The sequence below is a fragment of the Sinocyclocheilus rhinocerous genome, unplaced genomic scaffold (genome assembly GCF_001515625.1).
Source record: "Sinocyclocheilus rhinocerous isolate Xijiao unplaced genomic scaffold, SAMN03320098_v1.1 scaffold4622, whole genome shotgun sequence".
Lineage (NCBI taxonomy): Eukaryota > Metazoa > Chordata > Actinopteri > Cypriniformes > Cyprinidae > Sinocyclocheilus > Sinocyclocheilus rhinocerous.
The window spans coordinates 193,989-201,242 of NW_015658200.1; positions in this window are offsets into that span (position 1 = coordinate 193,989).

Here is a 7,254-nt window from a genome sequence, read left to right on the forward strand (position 1 = left end):
GCAAGAAGTAGGACCCGTGTAAAGCTCGGATCAGGTTTCCAGCGCTGGAGAGAACTCAAGGAGTGGAGGCCTGCGATCGGACGCCGAGGTTGGTTTGTTTCTTCTCAATAGGTGAGTAACACTGTGTCTACAACAGCTAAAGTCTGCCTACACTGGATGCGTTCAAACGACCGTTGAAAACCATTTGAAATTTGTGTCAGCACGTCATAATAGAACCCGGCAGCAGTTTTCTGTCGGGGATTTGTTGCGCCGCGCCGCTCACGTCCGTAGACACGGTGTAACATTGGTTTTGCTTTGTTTCACAGAACTAATCGTTGCCTGGGTTGCGTACGTATATGTGGGGCGGAGCTATCAAAATAGGGGCAAGACCCTTTTGGGGTAGGGGCGTGTTTGTTTTGGTGATTTCAAATATCAACATTGGCTACCAGAGATCACTTACTCTGCCTTTAAAATCACATTATGTTGTGCTTTTATTTTGCCGGAATAGCGCAATGAGCGTTTTCGTTATTTCACATTATTTTTGCGCGCTATTTTAACTTCAAAAGTGTGAGATTTTCGGTGTCAGTTGCTCCTAATATTTGTTACAATGTTATTTTAAAATATTGGCATAATCATAAACACATTGTTTTGTGGCGCAAATAGTTTTACCATTTACTGCACTTTGTTATTTTTAATGATTTACTAATGAACCGGAAGTCGAGCGCACATTCAAAGAAAATAGCTTTATTTCCGCTTTGCAAAATAAGGTGGATAAGTGACCCCCATTGCTGTAAACCACGATAGACTATGCATTTATATAATTAATGACTAGAATGATTACATTAAAGTGTATTATAACATATTTGATCATTTAATTAAGCCATGCTGATGCGCTGTCATTAGAATTCATAAACATTGAGTCATGCTCGAAAAACTTTTTACTTGGCGCATGATGATTCATTTTGGCATTGCAGCAACAACAATGATAACTTTAATTTATGTGACTGTTCAAATGCATGATGAAAATAATGTTTGCGTCTGTCCAGTCTGACACAGATAAGGAAACTCTCAAAGCTTCACATCATTAAAGGGGTCATAGGATGCTACATGCACTTTCACAAGTTGTTTGAACTGAAATGTGTGTTGGCAGTGTGTGTACACAACCACCTTATAATGATAAAAATCCACCCAGTGTTTTTTTTTTTAATCTGGTTAAATGTTTTCCCCTTTCTCAAATCGAGCCGATCTCAGATATATATATATATATATATATATATAAAATATATTTTAAATATGTACTAAATAATGTTATAAACAGTAAAGCTCAATTGAAAGTATATTTAGTTTTAAGTTTCATTACTGAAGTATATCCGTGGTAAGAAAATACATTTGCAGTCTATTCTACATATGTGTTATATGTTCATGTTTTTCTTAAAAATATACAAAAAATAAAAAAATAATGTGTTTTAGTAAATACATATATTTTTTGGCCTTTTTTGTATATTTTGCAATATATTTCAAAATGTATATTTTTTTGCTGGATAGTAGCTGAGTTCACGTCTCTGAGAGTTTCTAGATCACACCAGATCTGAATTATTATTTTAGGCAAATTGCAAAGGATTGAGTACAATTATCTGCAATTTTTGTAACTAAATGTACAAAAAGGTGGCTGGCTGATTGAGTTGGTTCTCAGTAAAATTGTGCAACACGATCCATTCAGTTATCAAAATCTGTCAGACGTACATGAATATTTCATAAACACATAAGACATGGAATGTTTGTGACGTCTGCTAAACTGGCAAATGGTGACTTTACATGTAAAAACTTGTAAAAATAGACATGCAAATGCATACAGTAAGTTACCGATGTGTGGATTTAACTGAGGAGATCTCAGAAAGACTTCAGCTTGAAAGAATATAAGGGAAAGTTGGTAAATCAGCTTCGCTCTTGTGTTCTGCTGAGAGCTCAAACTCTGTTCTAAAGCTGCTTCAGTTTGAGTTGAAATAAACACTGGTCAGATACAGAGATCACACCAGTCCTGCATCATGCATGATCTTCTGTCCTCATATCAATATCTGAATGTGTTTGTGTGCATGTCGCTTGATCTGAAGATCAACTTCTCACACTCTGTCCTGCTTTCTATCACACTGAGTGTTGCTTAGCAACCTGTGGCCTTCATCTCCTGTCTGTGACAGTGGCATGTGTGAAAACACTCACTCACACACTCACACACACACAAACACACACACACACACACACAGTAACCTTTTCTCGCTCTCGCCAAACATGAAGTCTCTGAATGTGAGTGTTGTTATGATGAACAGAATCTGGTAACCATGGAGACGGAATGTTTGTGCGTGGTCATATTCATATTCATAACGCCTGAGCAGGTCAAGGAGAGAGTGAGAGCAAACAAACACAGGACTGAACTGTTGTTGGTGGTTTTTGTTGTGTTGGTTCAGTCAGCAGCGTTTCTGAGCTTCACTGAGTGATTCTGAGAGTGATCTGAATCCATCTGAATCATCAGAACTCTGAGTTCAGCAGCAGATCTGTGTGTGTGTGTGTGTGTGTGTGCGTGTGTATATGTGTGTGTGTGTATATGTGTGTGTGTGGCGCCTCCTGCTGGACAAGATCAGATCAGACACACTTCAACTTCAGCTCACTGGTGCATTTTAGACCTTATTCATTAATTAGTATGAATTAATATTAATGAAGACAAAACTAAAATGTCTTGATAAAAAAACAACAACAGCAAAATGACAATAACAATTTCTAATGTTTGAAGTGTTGAAGATAATCAAAGAAGTGTGTGGAGGGTTAAACAGTGTGTTAGGTGTTAGCCAACTGAAACACTCTAGATATAACCTGACCAAGCGTGTAGGTTTGATTTTGGCATTGATGGGGACATAACAGCAGATAACAGACATTTAATTGTTTGATCAAAGTTATTTATTAGTGTCTGATATAGGATCATGTCACAGCGTCTCTACTAAATTCTACACCCTTCAACATCATGACAAGCGATGTCCGACTTAAACTATAGTTCTCTCCTTAAATATGAAGAGGTCAAACAACAGATTCATGAGTTACTGCTTGTGATTGTATTATTCTTTATAGCGTGATAGTCAAGTAGTTTGGGGAATTTGGCGGAACTTTTGGGTACAAATTTGTCCAAAACATATGGTTAAGTATACACTCTCTCTCTCTCTCTCTCTCTCTCTCTCTCGCTCTCTCTCTCTCTCTGCCTGTGTGTCTATGTCTCTCGCTCTTCTTTATTATTTCTCCTCCTCGCCGCGTCTCTGTGTTTCTGGCAGACTGCAGGAATGTCTGGTACTGTAGGGACTCTGAAATTAGAGAAGCAGAAAAAAGAGGGAAAGAGGAAAGTTAGAGACCCGACCACAGAAATGTAAACATGTCTGGAGCTAAAATAACTGCGCTTTCATTGAAAACAGTGCTGGGAGCTACACCCTCGACACAAGAGCCATAAACTGACCCCAAACACACACACTGCTGCTGCTGCTGCTGGACACTCATAAACTCACTGCAACTCATCAAAAACAAGAGTTATTGTCTTACGGCATTTAGAATAAATTTATGTTAGACTTGACAAGTCATCACACATTTCACAACAGTATCTGTGTTCAAACCGATTATGCCGATATTAGTGCTGGTTGGATGCTAGGTGGTGCTATCGGATAGTTTTGCAGTGCAATCACACTCACGATAATTCAATGCATTCGAAAAAATTGTAGTTAGTAACGTAATCCATTAAATTACACATTTTAGGTAATGTAATCAGACTTTTTTGATTACTTTCAGATTACTTTTAACCTAATTTATCACATTTATTTAAATAGGATAATATTGTAACATATTGATATTAATTTCAAAGAAAATATATTCTAGTCGTTGTTTTTAACAACATAAAATGAATTAAGCATTACATTATTTCAAGGTTTTCCAAACTGGGATTCATGAAGGAAATGCAGGGGGTTTGTGAATTTAATGAAAAGCTAATAATTAATTAAGTAATTTTTATATATAACATCAATCAAAATAAAACGCTTACTATAAAATCTAAACCTGCATAGGCATTTTAGAAAGGAACATTTAAAAGATAAAAAAGAAATATAAATAAATTCTGAATAATTTATTGCTATTGTGTGAATATCAAGTAGGCCTAATCAATACAAAAAAGTAACTGTAGTCTGATTACAAGTATTTAAAAATGTAATTTACTCTAATTGTAAGTACTTAATTTTTGGAATATGATTACGCAAACCAGATTACATGTAATCAGTTATTACCCAGCTCTCTATATATAGTATTTATTTATCTACATATTTATAATATTTTATTTGCAATTGTTTAATAATAGTATTATTAATATGTACAAATGTACTCGTATATATTTATATATAAAATCTATATACGTAAACCAAAAATGTAGTGCACATGAGCGTCTGGAAAGCTGTGGCGCTGAGTGACATCAGCAGTACGCAGTACGCAGTACGTACTGCAGTGAGCACGCGACGCCATGCTTTCTGTGTAGGCAGCGCGCGAGAGTTTGACACGCAGCCTCCGTCTGTTTGTCCGCTGATGCGCTTCTCTTCCGCAGCGGAGACCTTCACATGGTGAGTTTGTCACGGGAATGTAGTGCACACGAGCGTCTGGAAAGCTGTGGCGCTGAGTGACATCAGCAGTACGCAGTACGTACTGCAGTGAGCACGCGACGCCATGCTGTCTGTGTAGGCAGCGCGCGAGAGTTTGACACGCAGCCTCCGTCTGTTTGTCCGCTGATGCGCTTCTCTTCAGCAGCGGAGACCTTCACATGGTGAGTTTGTCACGGGCTTTCTGCTGCTTTAGGATTGTTCTTCTGCTCGTGTCAACACACTTCAGCGTTCCTGTAGTCTTCACTCGCTTTGTACTGTGGTGTTAGTGCATGGGGTTATATTAGTTGTGCGAGAGTAGAAAGAGAAATCATGTCGCTGCATTGATGAAACGGTGTAAATAAGTGACTATAATCTAGCGTTCAATCTCAGAACGGCGTTCGTGAGCTTTAATAGTGAAGAAATGCTGTGTGGCAATGACTAAATGGAGTCAAACACGCAAAGACTTACCCATAATGACTGCTCGAGAGCAGCCTGAACACTGACCCCTGACCCTAGAGGTCAAGGGTCAAGTGATGCTCTGAACGCACACACACCAAGACACCTTTCTCACATTACATCACAGTTTCAGAAAGTTCAAAAGAACAGCGTTTATTTAAAACAGAAATCTTTTGTCTTTACTGGCACTTTTCATCAATTTAACGTGTCTTTGATGAATTAAAGTATTCTAAGTATTATAAAAAAAACTCACAATCTCAAAACATTTGAACCGTGGCATGTAGTGCAAGAAGTTGTTGAGTTAATTTGACTGTAATTCTCAGCTGATGTTTTTGCATCTCATCAGGACTGATCAAATATGAATGAAAGTATCTGCCAAGTGCAATGTAGTGAAATTGTTTCGAATTGCATCCTAACATGTATCATTTACTGAAGAAACAGTGTTACACTCAGAAATTGTTAGTCAATTTCACAAAGGACTGCGAAGAAATAGCAAGCAACACATTAAATTAAACGTGAAATTTTGAACTGTAGCATTATTTGGAATATAATATTAACAGTAGTACAGGAGCAGTTTGGTGAGCTGAAAGTGTGCTCAAACAGTGCTAAAAGTTCAACAATGTGAAATATAATATGAGACATTTTCCTCGATGATCAGCAATATTAGAGCAGTTCTAGTGCGTGTTTCTCAGATGAGCTGCTGATGTGTCGTCTGTAGATCAGCTTAATCTAAAACAGAAGTAAAATATTTCATCTATTTCCTCTCCATATTTTCTGCTTGTGATATGAATAATTCTGCACAGCTTGATCTGCAGTGTCTGGCTTCACGCCGCTTGCAGATGAATCAGCGAACGTGCTTTTGTTTGCGATTATAATAACATGAAATACATAAGTCAAGTCACATTTATTTCTGTACTGCTTTATATAATATAGAAAATAACAAAATCAATGATGCAGATTTGATTCATCTGATGGTGTCAGTGCAGTTAAATCAATAAAATCATTGATATTAATTGCTTGACCATTAATATTTTTCCTCATTTTTTGTGTCTTTATCTCTATGTATTGGTGTTGCAAAACCATCCGTTTTTGTTGTGGTTTTACTTTTCTTTTCTTTTCTAACCACAGTGTCTGTCTTTGTGTTCAGATGCACAGCACATGTTGGTTTTACGCTGAACACATTTGGTGTAGAACTATTTTCACTCAGAAATTAGAATTACATATTAATTACAAAAAACAAACATCGAGCGAGCATCACATTGAATTAAATGTGAAATTTTGAAGTAGAAAAACTGAAATAGTATTGTCTTGTAAAATGTTCTCCAATAATCATTGTTTTATGTACAAATTTGAAAAATCATTTTTTTTACAGTGTGTGGCCATTTATAGAAATAAGCTCAGATTCTCAGCTCAAAGTGAACTGATCTGTCTGATCTGCCATCTTTTGGATGTTTTGTTTTAGGTTGTAGTGTTGTGTTGTTGTTTCTGTGTTGAGTTGAACACACCCTGACACATCAGAACGTGTGCAGCTACCGTAAGAGCGCAGGAATGAAGCGGTGAACCGCGCGCTGGCCCACAGACGGCACACACTCGCTGCTAACTCAAACCATGTGTGTGTTCACGTGAGCCACGAGTCCAGCCGTGTTGTTTTTGTGTGACGGCCTGCAGCCAGCGCGCTGGAGACTGCATATTAAACCACTTTAAATCTGCTGTTACAGACCGTGAAAACTCAATTTATATTTCCCTCTGTGTGAGTGTGTGCGAGTGTGTGAGTGTGTGTGTCTGTGTGTGTGTGTGTGTTTGTAAATCTCACTGAATCTGACAGCTCAGGTTTGAATCTTTATAGATGATTTAATGCTTCATTTAATGTTTAATCAGAGTTCTGTGCAGTTTTATTATTTTATTATAGTTAACTAAAACTGAAACTAACACTCACTCTATTTTTTTTAAAATCATTGATTGAAACGATTCCAGGTTGTTTTTGTGTGACGGCCTGCAGCCAGCGCGCTGGAGACTGCATATTAAACCACTTTAAATCTGCTGTTACAGACCGTAAAAACTCAATTTATATTTCCCTCTGTGTGAGTGTGTGCGAGTGTGTGTGTGTGTGAGTGTGTGTGTCTGTGTTTGTAAATCTCACTGAATCTGACAGCTCAGGTTTGAATCT